Source organism: Melanostigma gelatinosum (genome assembly GCF_949748355.1).
Source record: "Melanostigma gelatinosum genome assembly, chromosome: 8".
Taxonomy (NCBI): Eukaryota; Metazoa; Chordata; class Actinopteri; order Perciformes; family Zoarcidae; genus Melanostigma; species Melanostigma gelatinosum.
In genome coordinates this window covers 3,461,253-3,478,297 of record NC_136641.1, presented here as the reverse complement: position 1 = coordinate 3,478,297, position 17,045 = coordinate 3,461,253, and positions in this window count along the sequence as shown.

Genomic DNA, 17,045 nt, shown 5'->3' with positions numbered 1-17,045 from the left:
CCCCCTCCTCCCCGTCCATCTCTGTTTTCCCTCCCCCCTATTTTCCTTCTCTCTTCTTCTCCCACTTCTCCCTCCCTTCTCCATCTAATAGAGCGCTCGTTCTCCCAGGTGATCGGCTTTGAACCGAACGCCCCCCCCCACACACACACAAGAACAGTGAGTGGTTAACTGCACTGAGCGTGCTCCCAAAGCTCTCTGTGGCAACATCCCCCCTTCCCACCAGTCTGTACAGTAGAGGCAGAAGAAGAAGTGTGCAACACCACGCTGTCTTTGCTGCTACCCGTCAAACTGGCACATAGAGACAGAGAGGATGAGCTTTCATGAAGACAGACAGCGAGTAGAGAGGAAGACTGTATAAGAGAGGTGGAGTAGAAAGAGGACAGGTAAGTTCCCCACCAAAAGCCCTTTCTGTCACACCTCGGATGATGACAACCACGGGGCGAGGCGTGATTGTGACAGTAGCAGCCCCCCAGATGGTGGTTCGGGTGATGCCAGCCCCTCCGTTCCCGTTTTAGCAGCACATGGAGCCCTGTCTCTTTCGGGAATACACCAATGGACGATTCCGGCAATGTTCGCAGCCTAAGCCCAGAGAAAGGTAAGACTGGCAAGCAGCGCAGAATTCACACTTAACTCGTACGCAGCTTTGGAGAAGTAGGCCAGCTCAGGGTGAGGAGCTCCTCGTGCTCGCGAGGAGTGAAAGAGGAGGCGTGACACCGGAGTAGTTCTCTGCTCGCTTCAGTCTTCCAACTCGTCTTCCTCATGTCTTGACTCCGTCTTCTGTTTTAATCAGACTTGAACAGCCGCTTTCTTGGCTTTGTCACCAGCTACACATGCTCATATGGTGCCTACGGATACATCTTTCAAAAGAGGCTCATGCTGAAGATTTCCAGGTGGCTCATGTGTTGACTGAAGCTTGGACCTCTGTGCCGGATGGGACTCTTTGAAATGGAATGTCCCTTTTTGTTTTCCCTTTGTTGGGCTCAAGCTGTTAATGATTGATCACTTTCAAAGACACCACCCATTTTAAACGGGATCACCGAGAAGGCAGAGCGCTAACAAGCTCCCGCCAAAGTCCCTTTTTTAATCTTTGTCAGCCTCAGCAACTGAGAGGGCGTCAGAGAGGGGAGGAGAACAGAAGGTAAACATGGCAAAATTAAGTCATCTATCTTTGACAACTCCCCATCAGGGCTTACCAACTCCTCCACCCCCTCTCATCCCCCCCTTCCCATTCTCGCCAGCAATCCCCCAAGCCCCAGTAACCATAGAGCGAGTCATTAGTGTTGGATCGCATCAGCTCGCGGGAGCAGAGCAGCCGGAGTGGCAGCACCGAGCGCCGTAATCAGACCTTCACAAAGCCATGCAACAGAGCTCTAATCAAGGCCGCTGCACGAGCGCAGGCTTGTAGCGCTGTCAGCCAGTCCCTGAGCTTAACACATGCATACCCCTGAGAGGTAAACCACTGCAATTTGTCACCCAACTGGCCTGGACCACTACCGATAAGACTGATGTGATGTAGCTTCATTCATCACAAATCATAGCATTGTTTTAATATTTCATACTTTCTCTCTGTGGGAAGCCCTTAGCATGAAGCCTAATGGGAGTTTTCATGGTTACTTTCAGGTCTTTAAAGTTATAATACTGTCATATTTTTTAGTGCCACTCTTTGTTGTTGGTTTTATTGTTGCTGTTGGAGTCACTCAACAACAACACCAACAAAAGTTGGTGCACATGTGCATTTCACTTAATGCAGAGTACAACAGCTGATCCTTTCACCTCGACTGTGATCAGCTGATTGGATTGCGTAATCAGCGGCCTCATGGATTTGGTTAGAGGGGGCCTGCTACACATACTTAAGAAGGACGTTATCATCGGTCCAGCCCTCAGTTTGTTTGGCTGCACCTTCAACACATCCTTCAATTCTTCCGCTGTTGTATTTTTGAAAGAGCCATATTTGCTGCGGTCAACATACGTTTTGAACAGACAGTGAACATGGTCCTGTATTTTGCCAACTTCTGACAAAATACGCTCCAAACCAGTCACTTTCTTTTGGTGACATTTCAAAAATACTGAAGTCTCTGGACAAGTGAATGGAAGCACGAGTAGTGTGGCTCACTGATGTGTTTGGGACAATGGAGCTCTATGGCACAGAGAATAAGACACATCAGGCTCTGATAAACACACTATACTCATTAGGATTCATTGTTGGTTTGGATATTTCATTGGATTTATTGACAAGATGAATATAGAACACTACCATACTGTTGTGTTTACAATATATGCAGTATTGCTGTTAATGCGTTATTAGTGGAGTGAATGAAGCAGTACCATTAAAGTAAGGAGCAGTTAGAGTGGCAGTGGACTTAACCTCTCCTGCCTGACTTCATGAGGAACCCCTCCACAGGCCATTATCCAAAAGTCCTAAGGGGGCAGGAGTTAAATCACCTGCCGCTGTCAAGGATATCTGCTGCTGTTTGATGTTAAAGCTATAGTAGAGGAAGCCGGTAAGAAAGCAAATATACTTGATATCAATGGTAACTGGCTGCATAATATCATGTTGAGTCATGTTTCAAAATTCGGAGTTTGAGGTTGCTGAATGTTGGTTTCTCAAGGGCGATACCTGGCCTCGGTAGATGTTTACCTTTGATGATTGATATGCAATAAATATTGCTGCCAGTGTGGAAAAGCTTCTACGATAAAATTCAGAAGCTGCTCCATGAGACAGCAATTCACATTGCACGTTCATTAAAAGGTTTTCCGCCATATGAACAAGCTGTTTAGATTTTGAGATATTTTGGGTCCAAAGTGTACATTTTTACCAGATAGTGGAGTTGGTCAAAAGGAACAGTGGACTCTCCATAATGAAACAGGTTCCTCTCATGTGCACAGTAAATCTCATTGATTCCTTTGTTCAAGTGGAGATTTTGACCTGAAGGCGGAGCAACATATAGGTCAGAGGGTCATCAGAACAATTGGTTCTTATCTTCTGGGGAGTATGATTTTCCACAGCAAATGTCTTTGAAATCCAGCAGTTTTTGGGCAAATTATCATTGAACAGTGTGGTTCAAAGGTAATGTTAAAAATTTTAAATGTCATCACCAAAGTCTAGTGAAGTGAAAGTCAAGCCATTCTGTAATCTGGCATTTCTCAAATGGGGTACCTCTAGGGAATGTTCAAAAAAAGATCTTTGTGCACTCCATGAACCCGAGAGAGTAAAAATGGACCCAATCATCTCCATCATTTCCTGTTTTTATATAGAGCATAAAGGAAACTTGCGTGTAGCTCTGTCTCATCTCTCCTCTCTCCCTCGCTAAGCAGATGAGAGTAGGCTTTTAGTTTGGGTCCTGACGAAAGGTCCAAATTATTGAAAGAAACACGTCCAAATGCATGCTCATGAAATATGAACTGGGCAGTAAGGATACACGCATTTAGACTCGGACAGAAATAAGGTTTTGCTTACAGCTGTATACAGAGGATTCTTTTTAAGTAATTAGTTTACAATGTAACTGGAGAAAATCAAATCAAATTGAAATCAAAAGCATTTGACTTATCTGCATCTCTGAAGCTGTGGTGGAGGTTGCTCGGCACAGTTAACTTTTCTTGTTTGAACCACTGGATCACTTTATTTATATTGACCCATCATTAGGAAGAGAAAGTGGTCCAGTCATTGTGGTTCACCTAGGATATGATCAATAACATAATTTTGTTATGTGACATATTTACTGGAGAATTTCTTAGTATTCCACTGGTATTCTATTGGAAAGGTTTAACTTGGGCTTATTCTAATTAGATATGTTGATCAGAGTTCAATTACGATGGTCTTATGTTGTTACCGTTTGTGTTTAGGAATCGTTTCACATTAAATGATAAAGATAAATTAATGAAGTATCGGCCATGAGCAGCTTCCGTTCAAAATGGCTGACGATGACATTCAAAATCTCATATTGGTCGAAGTGTAATGTGACATGTTTGTGTCTTTTGTGCGTATTGCCATTGTGAAAATGTCACATTAGTTCTTGGGTCAGAAAGCAGAAGTGCCAGCAGGCAGCTCCCGCCGAGAAGCAGCGCAGCGTTACATTGCTCTCGCAGTGTGATGCCTTGTTTCTCTCACATTTGGAAACACAATCTACGTACACACTACATCTCTACTGACATGGGGTTTTTCAGGACCTGTACTGATATTCCGGGATTGACGATATTGAACATTTTTGTAAATACTAAATCAATTTTGATCTTATTCCATCGCCCAAATCTTAAATTCCGAAACGTGTATATCTATAATCTGCTGCAATATTCTTTATACCTCAAATTATGAAGATGTCAAACAGGCCAGCCAAACTATACCTGTGTTCTTAGAACCTTAAACACATTAGACTTAGCCTTAGGGGGGTGCTACAGGACAAGGTCAGTGGGTTCAAGGGTTTTTCTGGTTAACTGCAAATTGCATCTAGTTTTTGTGGTTTGCGCCATCACTTCCATCAGTTATGGTTGTTAAGTTTGAAGAACAGCTTTGCTAAAGCAACACATTGCCTGGTGATTCTAGATTTGAATAGGCTGCTTTATTGTGAAACACTTGATTCTGAAACAGGAAACTGTTCCAGCACACATTTTGATGCGAAGCTTCCAGTTTATGTTACCAATAGCTGGTGTATTTTTCAGCTGTTTCTCAGAGGGATCTTTGTCTCTTTCAGTTGTCCGTCTGGTTGAACTATTGTACAGCGTTTTGTTCTTCATGTACTAAACAAAAAAATATCTATTTATAAAGAGATCTTTCTAAAACTTGACCCAAGTAATAATAAACAAGAATAGAAAATTAAACGGTTATGTTATGTCGAGCAGGAATGTGAGGGTTCATCCTCTGGGATGCATGAGCATACATGCAAATTCTTTTGACAATATGGGCAGAAGTTGTCAAGAGGTTTTGTTGCAAACAGTTGGATAGACAGATGGATCAACCAACATACGCAACATTGCGGCACTGAAGTCACACTAGCAATTAAAACAGTGAAGTCTCTACAAAATCAATTTATATAAATGGCAACAGCAAAAGTTGCGCACATAAATTAAGTTATGTCACGTTACATACTTAGCTTACGCTGTGTACATAACATGTTACGTAATGTACATACACCGCTCATATAGGGGACTTAACTACGATCTTGGGTTTTTGTTGAGTATGTTTCCTTTTTTATTTTGAAATGTACTTCCTCCATGTGCAATGTCTCGCCTTTGTGCGTTTCCCGCCACTTTGATTAACCAGAGCGGCCCTTAATTACTCACTCGCCCCTGATTAATTGTTAGTCTTTGCTGTTTGTACACTCCCTTGTTTTGCCCTGTTCCCCCTGCCAGATTCTCTTTGTTCTACCCAGTGTATTCACCAGTGTAATTTATCAGTGTTTTTTGGACTTTGCCTTGTTCCCTGGTTTTGGGATTTTGCCTACTCCCTGTCTGAATTAGTTTGTTCTACTTGTAGGTGTATGACCTGCTTTTCTGTTAATACCTAGATTTTTTAAACGTACCTTGTAAACCTTAAGTTCTTGTTCAACCCAGAACTCTTTCAGAAGTTTTGTTGCCTTGACCTAACCAAGTTGTTTCTGTTCCGAAAGTTGAGTTAGAAAAAAACTGTGTATCCATAAAATGAGAGGAACTGACACTGGGAAAACTGAAGCCAGAGGGGGTACGTATCTTTAGAAGCGTAGGGCCACTGACCAAGCAGCCGTATTTGACGACTTGGGAGTGAGAAGGTGTTGCAATGGTACAAATATGTCTCTTGAATTACTGCATTAAGTTATTGTCAAGCCAGCCAGCCAGCATGGACAGCTATAGTGATTGACTGGCACTAGCTACTTCCCATTGGGCTAGCAGTTAACTTGCACTACGTATGTCATGAGGATGCGTACCCTTCTTGTGTGTCCAGGTCTGTAAAAGGCACTGAGACTTTGATGGGCCACTGAAACTAAAAAGAGTCAAGCAGCATTACTTTTGACGGCCCAGTCATTTGCAGTTACTTTGGCCTTTCTCTCCTTCCTCACTGTCACAGTAGGGAAACAGTGAGGTTGAAGCGCCATGTACCCAGACATTCACTGAACAATGTGCGTTCTTCGTCATCCGAGCTTCCGGGGACAGCTTCTTGTCACCTCCTACTTGCTGTCTCCTGCTAATCCGTCATCAGCTAAAGTTCACTCACACTAATACAGCCATTCGCATGCATTTGAAAAAAAAATCTCTGATCCATTCCAAAAACAGGGCCTGAATCGTTACACTCTGAGATTTCTTCATGTAGAGAAAGTGAATCCAGGGCAGCAGATCAGGTCTCACCCTGCTGAGCAGTCGTTGTTTTCTGGGTGTAATAGTTTTTAGGCCTCTGGACACTGTGGTTTCATTAGCAGCTATGTGAGAAGAATGCCCCTGCAGAATAGGAGGCGTCTTTCACGGCCTCAGGCGCAACCTCCTGCTGAAGGCGGTGATGACAAAGCAACAGCACAGAGCTGTTATGAAAACTCGGCCTTTCAACTTGTGGCAGGTCGGGATGAATGTCGGGGCAGCGTTCGGAGGCCGCTGTTCTTCTCTGTCTACTATCACGGATGTTGACTCAGAAAGAGTTACACCGAAGGAGCAGGGGAAGCTCCGCATTAGAGAGGAGCGGAAACAGTGTCAATATCGGAAGGATTACAAGATGGCAAACAGCCCTCCTTCAGGTACCAGTTATCTGTTTATTTGAGTGTTTGTGAACAGGATTCATTCGGAGGCCGAAAGAAAAATCTGTGGATTGTTCAAAGGCCTTGAAAAATATGGATTATGATATATGTTCTGACTCCGATCTGTCTGGAGCAAAGGTTGAATGTACGCAGCGTCCCAATGCCACCGGGCGTCTGTTCTTCAGCAGCCACTTTTATAACATGGTTTATGGTTATTTTACCAACATAGTTTACATTTTACAAGCATGGATATACGTTTGCAGAAACCTCTCAGAGCTGCTGTCATTCTTTTTTTATTGTATTTGTCTGATGATTTTGTCATCATATTATGCCTTCTCTCCCTCATTGCATAGTTTTGATCTTGGGGTCCTTTAACAAACACAATCCTTTGCTGACCTGAACCAAGGATTCAGGTTCAGGTTTAAAAAGCCATTTTTTAAAAACCCAATTCCATGTTTTTTCTCGAAACAATAAAGGTTGCGCACAACCACTCGTAAACGGGCGGAATCAATTGCTTCTGTTGAGATTAAATCTCTTTCACGGATGAGCAATTCCCCTCAAAAAAATCCCAGAGGAATTCTTTAAAATGAAAGTTTTCAACATCACAGCCTTGTGTAATTTGTACTCGGCCCTTACGAAGTGGCTTAGCTCAACTGTGAAGCCGCGTCGCTGCAGGAGGTCCGTAAGATGCTGATCGGCCACCCAGCCGGCACCAAATGGAATGATTAGAGTTCCTCTTGAAAAGGCAGCATATGGATAATGCATCTTGGAACGCAACATGTTTCCTTCGGCCGTACACATTATTGCAACACTGCTGTAGGCAAACACATGTTCAGCTACAAATGCACATTTGACAGTGTCAAAATGATGAACTGCTGTGTAGCAGGCGTGCTCGGCTCTAGTCTTGGTATTTGGGCAGGCGAGTCATAACCACTGGCTATTGGATGTTACGCTAATAGATTTAATGGGTGTTGTGCTGTTGCTGTGTGGGTGAAACCCTGTGAGAGCACCTTATCTATCCAATGAGGAGGCTTCATAAGTGCCGCCCACGCTCTCTTAATCTGTAGCGGCGCTTTAGCACGAGAGCGTCTTCATGGTCTGTGGGAAACTCAGTCTTGCGTTTTGAGGGTGTCTGAAAGGATTTGAAGAGCGAGAGCGAGAGCATAGAGCGTGCACTCACTTGAGTGTGTCTGTGTGTGTGTGTGTGTGTGTGTGTGTGCAGAACATCACTGTGAATGAGAAAAAAAGGTGATGTTTCAGTGTCTTTTTATAGATGCAGTTGTGCAGCAACACAGAAGTGTCAAATAGTGGCTGTGCTCTGTTTGATTTCTTTGGGAAAAAAACTAAAAACAAAACAATTCCAAGCCTCCACTTCCCAACATCACTTATGAAAGCCAATGTCAAAACATTTATTTTTGCTTGGAACTGCCTCCATTGCCTAGAGGCAGCAGCAACTCATTATGACACACAGCACTTCCTAATTTCAGTGATTTATAGTTCAAACTGGGCTGCATGGTGGTGTAGTGGCGAGCACTGTCACCTCACAGCAGGAGAAGCCGGGGTTCGATCCCCGATCCCAGGTGGTCCTGCTGTGTGGAGTTTGCACATTCAGATTTTCTTTTAGACTGGCCTTCTATTCCAGTGTAGAATCAAATAGAAAGCCTGTACGGTCATTCGTACAAAATACACGAAATTAGGTGCGCTACTCCAGATCAGCGCAGTTAAAAGACAAGACAAACACCAGAAATAACTTCAGCAAACAAACATAAAAAACAGGTTCTGAAATAGTAAGTGAAAAAAATAAATACAATGTCATTTTGCACTAGTATAAGAGCAGTTATTGCAGCTGATGCAGTAGTTTTGCCCTCTAAAAGACATTCATATCACACGAGAAGGGGCATTCAAGGCGTGTTAGAGCCAAGTGTGCTTATGGCTTGGGGAAAGACACCGTTCTCAGGTGTGGTGGTCCATACTCTGATGCTCCTGTATTGGGTAAACAGTCAAACTGTTATCAGAATGAGAGGAGTCCTTACGGATGTGTTTTTGCTCTGAAGAGACATTGGCAGATGTCTTCCAATGACGGCAGGGGGCAGATTGTCTGAGCGGTGTTGATGACCCTCTGAAGAGCTCTTCTGTCTGCTGCCGATCAGCCAGCGTACCACACTGTGTGGTACAGGGTTATCTCCTGAGGACTCTCACGAAGTGTAGCCGCCTTCTTAACAACGGCAGTGGTGTTTACTACGTCTCTACGTCACTTCTCCACAGTCCAAATATGGTCACTTTCGTTCGCTGGTGGCAAAAAACAAGATGCAGACGGACAAAATGACACACTGGAGGCTTCTAAACTGCAGTTTTGGGGTGGGCTGGAGTGCAGTCGAAGGTGTCGTTATGTCTCCAGATTTGGGGTTTTTAACTGATGCATTTAGGTTCTTAGATGATGTCTTTTGGCCTTAGGAAAACTGTAGCTGTGTTGCTGTGTGACAGCGATAAATGTTGCGCCCACAGAAAGAATTAGCCTTTTTAGCTTTGCAAGTATAAAGTATAAATGCATGCATGTGATTCACCTTGCATCACAGATAACATCCAAACTCAGACAGCCATTTGGCCTCCTCCTCTGGCAGCAATTATGTGACACCAATCCACAGCTTTTAGTGAGTCAAGTGCTAATGGACCCAGTGTTAGTTCCAGTGGTTGAGCTCATCTCACAGCACGGAGAGGCGGAGGGGCGCTGGGCCACTGCACTGCTTTTTCTGTCTGGCTTGCAATGGTAGACCAAAAATCCTGAAAAAGCTGTTACAGAGTTTAGCTTTCACATGGGTTGAACATCCACAGCCAGATGAAGTGCAGATGACTTTATGACTAAATGTGGCATCTTCAGGTAGAATCTGTTGACATGAGACGAAGTCTTTTGCGCATCTTAATTCCAGTTGATAGCTCAAAGTCTCGAGACATCGGTAGACCTACGAGGATCTTGGTCCCGTTCTTGTTTTGTATTTACATGTGATCTGTGGATGGACACATTATTTTCATTATCTCGATTCTGTGTGCATTGCAGTGGTGGGCCGTCAGGGCCTGCAAGGCCTTCTCTGCTGGCCTAAACAGAATCACAAAGTTATAACTATTTTATCGTTTTTCTTAAATACACTACATGTACTACAAATACACTTATTTTCTCATTGCACAGCTCCTGTCTTCCTCAGTTGCTCTGCTTCCAGTGCAGCTTGTTTTAAGTAGAGCTTTTATCCAATCAGATCTCACCTCTGTGTCTCTAAGGTAAGAACAGAGGCCTGCAGACTCTCAAGTGCAGTTTAAGTGAATGAGGACGATATTGTTGATTGTCATAGTCTTCAACCAATCAGATCTTTAGTTTGACATGTTGGGCGTATTCTTTGATATGTCAGAGCCTGCTAGCTGGCCTACAACTACGTCAGCATTACGTGCAGCTCTGCAGTGAGGTGCAGCGTGTGCTGTGATTGGTCAGTGGGTGAGCACGTGACTATCGTGCCTTCACTTTTCAGGTTCAGGAGCTTGCTGCCTGATAAAAAAAGTATATTTTAAAGAGACATCTGTAGCTCTAAAGATGGTGACTATTTTAATAATATCTTTCGGTCTAAAGACATCTCGTTACCAAGAGGATTTATTTAGTTGTTTTGTGTCTTTCCATGCATACAGATAGCATGTATACGTCAGTGTTTAATAAATGGCACACACATTCAATTTGTATCATGTTCTCATGGAGGTTTATGGCAGTGCACCACGAGGCCACCTCCCTGGGTTCAATCGAGTCACAGTGGGTTGTGTGAAATTTGCAGTCAAGATATAATTTAAGCAGCTAAAAATATGAATGGAACTATTATTTAGTTCATTTGTCTTTGGTGTGCCATTGTAATGAGACAGTCAACTGTAGAACTGAACTGCCTCTGGGCATTAGCCATGTGTGAAAAGCTGAATGGAGCCTGAAAACACCCGACAGAGAATGCACAACTCAATGATTTATTCAGCGTTTGGACTACAGATATAATTGGCTGGTGAGATGAGTGCTGTCTTGTGTTTCATCATGTAATCTCTCAGAGTACAGTTCAATTGAATACAGCTCTTGGAGGTGTGAGACGGGAGGGAAAGCTCTAAAAATAAAAGTAAGCAGGAGTTAAAACAGAAAGTCGATTGAATCAGATACACTTCAAGGGGAAATCTGTTGATTTTCAGATTTGTTCATGGCAACATGTCTTCCATCTCGCGGTCCCGTCTCTTCCAACAGCTCCGTCCACGAGCTCGTCTTTCTGTGAAAGTGATCTCTGGCTTCACACAATCCCTTCCCTGAGGAATCCGATAGATCTTTTAAATCCTCTCCTCTTTGATAACACTGCTGCTCCGAGGTTTATCCCCTGCTGAATGCTGCTCCCTCTGTTTCATTCTCCCTCGCTTTCCTGTCACCTTGCACAATGCTCATTATTCCACACAAATTACATTTTGATCGATTTTCAAAGCTCTTTCTCAATGAGTTGAGAAGCACCTGCTGGATCCAGAAAGGGACTCCATGCGACTGGTGTTTATTGTCATAACTGAATAATGTGTTTATTTGTATCCATATACAAATTAGAAACTAAGCTTGAATCTTTAAATATCTTGTTTTGTCAGTCCAAGAATCCCAAACCATATTCAATATACAACAATACAAAACAGGTAAAAGTAGCAAGCTGGAACCAGGGAAGGTTTGACATTGACTGACTTAACATTTCAGCACTGACGAGGAGCCATGGTTTAGTCTGTAGATGATTCATGGAACTTGGAACATTCACTCATATTTTCTATGCAATACAAACTGAGTAGGGTGATCAGCGTTTGTTTCACATTGCGTCAACTTGCAGCCCAGTCGCCAAAATGTTGGCTTTGTTCGTTTCTGCAAACCACAGATATATAGAATGGCGACGTTTATGCATTCGGTCAGAGCGAGTAACGGAGTATGATGAGCGTCCGTACAACAAGCGAAAGAATCCACTACAGCCGCGTTCGTGTGAAACCAAAAGTAATCCTTTGACTTTACGCTTGTTGTGGAATGCCACTTAAGAAACTCTGCGATTGTTTTTTATTCATGCTAGTTAAGTTTTACGGTTGTTACATTACGTTTGGGTCTCTGTTATGTTGTGATGTTACATTATGACGTTGTTAAATTGTTATATTGTTACGTTGTCATGTACCGGTAAGTAATCCTTGACTTTACGCTTGTTATGGAATGCCACTTAAGAAAGTCTGCTAAGGGCCGTTATTATTTATTTATGCTCGTTAAGTGTTACGGTTGTGACATCGTTACGTTGTTACATCGTCACGTTGTTACATTGTTTTATGTTGTCATGCTGTTACCTTGCGTTGTTGCATTACATTGTTCAAGTTGTACGTTCCAGTGTTGTATCTTTTTTTAAATAATTTTTTCATATTAAGTAGTTTTGTCCCTTACATCTGACTAATTGTGTCACAACATTAACCATGTGACACCTTGTATACATCTATAGACTGACAAAATTACAAATTAATAAATACTTATTTACAAATATCTTTTTACCAAAGGTATTTACTGGCATACTTTTTTTAAAACAAGAAACTTGGTCCAAAAGCAACCAGAAGACAGTCCGAACCAATTAAATATGTGATTGACCCAAACAGAACTAGATCATGCTGGCCTGTATAGAGTACATCAACACTAGTCAAGTTTCCATCCAAATGTTGTGCAAATTGCAGCTGAATTTCCAGAAAATGTCATGAATAATGAATGTGTTACTGCTGTTGGGTTAGCTCTTTGGTTAAAACCTCAACATGAGTTTCCTGACTGTACTCTATTTATTATATTTGACTAATGTTTGATTTTTAAAAACAATTTACCTGTTTTGCTATTTCCTCAAACGTAACAAACTACTCAGTGCATTATGATGACCTTCTTGCTGTCTAGGTGGTATGAACAACAATATAGAAGCCATATGAATGAGGTCAGTCTCCACATGAAGATGAAGTTTGATTGTGCCTGTGTGTGTGTGTGTGTGTGTGTACACAAAAGCATCTGCAAGGTTGAGATCAGGCTTTCAAAGAGAAACCGTTCCATGAGTGTGAGCGTGTACGGGATGGGTTATTGTGTGTTTGCGTGCACATTAGAAGGTTTCCAGGGATTGAGCTGCAGCTAATCTTCTGTATCGACGCCACACAAACACACACTCAGGCACCCGCGCGGTGGTTGTTGTTGTGCCCCTACCGAGCTGCGCAGCAGGCCTTGGCTTCCTCTGTGCCACGGTGCCATCTGGCAGCTTCAGATGGTTTGGTAACTCCACACCAGGGTCCTGTTCTTTCATCCAGCGGGACCGAGTCGAGTGAGGCAACGGAAACGAATGGCTCCGCTGAAAACACACGAGTCCCTCGGTCCACATGCAGCCACGGAGGAACTATTTCTACTGAAATAGCATTTATTTATTGTTTTTTTTTTATTATTAAGGGGACATTTTTAACACAAGAACCGGGCAGCGAGCGTTGAACAGCTGTGTTTATGTGGCGTCTCTTCCTGTTTCCTTCACCTACATTCCCCTGGGTCCTAAGTCCCTTCCTGTACAGCTTCTTATCTCCCTCTATGTACCATGTACATTTATAACAAATACCACACATATTACACGGTAATCAACGTTGCATATGTGTCTGACCAAAATACCCAAAAAAGCAAAAAATAAATGATTCATTTAAATAATTATTTGAGTTTTCAAAGTGTTTTGTTTGGAATATGTATAATAAGCATCATTTAGTTATCGCTACTGAGAATTTAACAAACATAAAAAACATGACGTAGATAGGTTTTCAGTTTTCAAGGAGTATATTTAAATTGCATTTATTACACACATGAAGATAAAGTTATGAACACCGGCTGAATATCTATTATCAAAATCATTATAACTGTGTTATAACTGCTACTGTGTAAAGGGAATACTGCTGTTAAAAAGCACCTGATTTGTTTAAAGTGTTTGCAAACCAAATGTTATTGCACTTTTGTTCAGAGCAGTACTTTTAAAATAAAAGTGCGTAATACACTACTTTTGAATTCAATATTGAATTTTCTGCATAACAATGCGATTAATTGAAAAATAATCATGCGATTAATCGGGATTAAAAATTGTAATCGTGCCCAGCACTAAAATATACATTACCTAATAATGGTATGGCAAAATAAGAGTCTGCTCTTTCTATTTTTAGAACAAGCTTCTGTTTTGTTGCTATTTTAATCCTTCAACAATGGTACAAAAGACAAGAAGAAGAAGAGCCTCTTTGCCTTGTGGTGTTTGTTTTGGCCAGCTCTTTCCTCACCGTTTCTCCTTCTATAAATGGACGGTAAATATGTTGTTTCTTCATTTGACTCTGGCAGAGAGGATAAGAAAGGAAGGAGGAGGCAGGATGGAGTTTCTTTCTCTCTTTTCTTGTTAAAGTGTGGGCAGTAGAAGAAGTGTCCCCTCTTGTTTCTGTATAATGCGCGTTGGCTGGAAGAAGCCATAATCCACACTGAGGGAATGTGGGTGGAGTGCGTACACGCTCACACACAAACACACGTGAATGTGTGAAAGTGGCAGAGGCGGGCCGTGCAGTCCATACCTGGGCCCTCACTGCTGTCCTACTACAGTTGAACCACCTCCTAATAACCTCATTATGACGCCACAGCTACGGTTATTATTCGTTTCTAGGGGTGTAAAAATACACGTATTCATATTAAACCGTCCAACCGAACAATATGTTTGAATAATACTACTGCATTTGGAAAATGCAGAAGCTTAAATTGTGGGAAATATGTTTTTGGTGGACTACGCTCAACCTGGCAACATGCTGTCTGACACTCCTACCCCGGAACCACAACTCTGGTGAGGCGCGTGTTCTCTGGGAGGCACACTATGCTAAACTAGCTTAGCAGCAAAACAACAGCAGCACAGAAGCTACAAACTTTCCCCGCAGCGTTTAGCTGTTCCCTACTGATTCAAACAGGGCTAAAGCAATCCCCACACAATCCAGACCATAATTCTTGCTTTTTAAAATAAAACAGATACATGAACGGACAATGCATATAGTCAAAACCAACGTAATTAACACAATGACAAGAACAAACTCACAAGAACCAGTCACATATATTTATATGACAACAAAGCATGACACATCAATCCAGCATCTCTGTGGCGCTAAAACACGTATTCCACCACACAGCACGACTTCTTACATATCTTTCAACTTGAACTCTTACTACTACTAAGTTCTACTAGCTAGCTTCAGCTTCACAACAGTCACGCTAGCCCACTGACCAATCACAACGTACGTTAATGCTGAGCTGCACGTTAATGCTGACGTACTTGTAGGCTACCTAGACAGCTCTGACATATCAAAGAATACGCCCAACATGTCAAACTAAAAATCTGATTGGTTAAAGACTATGACAATCAACAATATCGTCCCCATTCACTGAAACTGCAAAGTCTACCTAGAGGACCTTGGGCCTTTGTTCTTACCGAGAGACACAGGCAAGGGAAGTTTATTTGTACAGCACATTTCAACAACAAGGTAATTCAAAGTGCTTCACATAAAACCATTAAAAGCATCAAAACATAAGGCAAAAGAAAAGGAGATTTAAAAACAATTAAAGAAACAGTGTAAGAAATAAAATTCAGTAGTAAAATGCAGAAATGCAGGAAATTGATTCATATATTAATTGAATGTGGTTCAATTAAAGGCAGCAGCAAACAGAAAAGTCTTCAATGTTGATTTAAATGAGCTGAGGGTCTCAGCAGACCTGCAGCTTCAGGAGTGAGATCTGATTGGATAAAAGCTCTACTTAAAACAAGCTGCACTGGAAGCAGAGCAACTGAGGAAGACAGGAGCTGTGCAATGAGAAAATAAGATAATGGGAAAAATGAAATAAATGTAATGTATTTATGAAAATTATTAAATGATAAAATAGCTATAACTTTGACGTGATTCTGTTTAGGCCAGCAGAGAAGGCTTTGCTGGCCCTGAGGGCCCACCTCTGTAAAGTGGCCATGGAAGGGTTCACGGAAACTGTGTTAAATTCCGTGATCCTGAACTGAAAGCTCAACCAATGAAACGGCTGACGAATTGTAAACACGAGTGTGATGATTGGAACATTCTGGAGTGTGAATGTGCATGTTTTATGTCGCTTTGAGCTGGGAAGTTGAGATGTGTATAAATTATGCACAAGAATATGTCTATTTAATGGAACGGTGCAGCCATAAAACATGGAACGAGCATATATTGACACGCCGTCCCTGACACGTCCTAAACGGACTCTAGAGGGGATCCTAGGGCGCTATAGTTTGAGAGTAAGGCCACTGCTCAAGCTAGGGTATGGAGGGCTGCAGCGATGATGCATATTTGTAGGCCAACCAGAAAGTTAGCATCACAGTGGTTCCGTCCACAAAAATCCAACAGGATTTTTTCATTGGATTTCAGATTATTGCATAAAATAAACTCTTAAACAAACGTTTATGATACGTACACGTTTTGTTCAGCAACATAATTTCACAAAAAAACAACACTTTTATGATTTCTGTAGTGTAAAGTAAAAAGCTAACAGGCTACAAAGGAACTACTCCATGGTCACATGACTTCACCACCACTAAGCTAAAGGAGGACTCGTGTTCTCGTGAGGACGTTTAGTCGTCTCATTTAGGCAATTTTTGAAGACACGTAAAAGCTTCTAAATTCAGGAGGAGTGTGTTTACTGACTATTCTATACTGTAGAACAAGACCTTAACGTCTCTTAATCTTCCTTCAACTGCAGACCTTATTTCAGACATCTAACCCGAAGCACATCGACTTAGACTCGAGAGGCAGAAGACATAAACATGAGTTTATGGTCTCAATCTCTAGTTTCAAGTCTTCAATACAGCATGATGTTCATTTCGTAAATGGTCCATTTAGAGTCAAACAGACCATAAAGAGGAGTATGCTGTAGGGCGGGCTTACTGTGATTGACAGGTCACTGCCGCTACCAAAGACGTACACGGCGTCTCTACGTCACTCCTCCGCATTCCAAATATGGTAACTTCTGTTCATTGGTTTAAAATAAACAAAACATGGCGACGGCCGTAATCCAGGATGGCGACCGCAAAATTGTCGAACTCAAGGCTTCAAACTAATGGGTGACGTCACAGTGGGTACATACTAAGTCTCTTAATTGTCATTTCCTCGATCCTCGCTTGAACCGGAAGTTGTTCTGCGCCGCCATATTGACGGCCGTTCCAAAGCTCTTATTTGTGCTCTGAGGATCGAGGAGAGATCTCCGAGGAGCCATGAGTCAGGACGCACAAGAACAGCCTTCCAGGA